The sequence below is a fragment of the Arachis ipaensis genome, chromosome B06, assembly GCF_000816755.2.
Source record: "Arachis ipaensis cultivar K30076 chromosome B06, Araip1.1, whole genome shotgun sequence".
NCBI lineage: Eukaryota > Viridiplantae > Streptophyta > Magnoliopsida > Fabales > Fabaceae > Arachis > Arachis ipaensis.
This window is the reverse complement of record NC_029790.2, coordinates 19,168,752-19,169,040: the sequence shown is the minus strand read 5'-3', so window position 1 is coordinate 19,169,040 and position 289 is coordinate 19,168,752. Positions and strand designations below refer to the sequence as shown.

Below are 289 nucleotides of genomic sequence, written 5' to 3'. Positions count from 1 at the left end.
TCATAAATCTAAATTTTCTAAATTCTAAATCCTTAAAAAATAAGAGGTGAAAAAGAATAATTTTAAATAAAAAAAATTAGTTATATAATTAAAATTCATTCCCTGTAAGTCATACTATAATCAAATGGAAAACAAAGTAGGTATAATGATCGGAATAATGATCAAATTAATTCTTGAAAGATAAATTATTTTTTAAATTTGTCTTTCAAACATGTTATTAATTAAATTAATCCTCTAAAAATTATAAATTAATTATGTTTATCATTCCATCATTCCATTAATAATTTTA

The 289-nt window shown here is 17.6% G+C and overlaps 1 protein-coding gene across 1 annotated transcript in view; it reads right to left on the bottom strand.

Moving 5' to 3' along the window:
- LOC107646104 overlaps nt 1–289 on the bottom strand; it is a 3,438-nt gene that overhangs the window by 1,203 nt on the left and 1,946 nt on the right. The window lies entirely within an intron of this gene.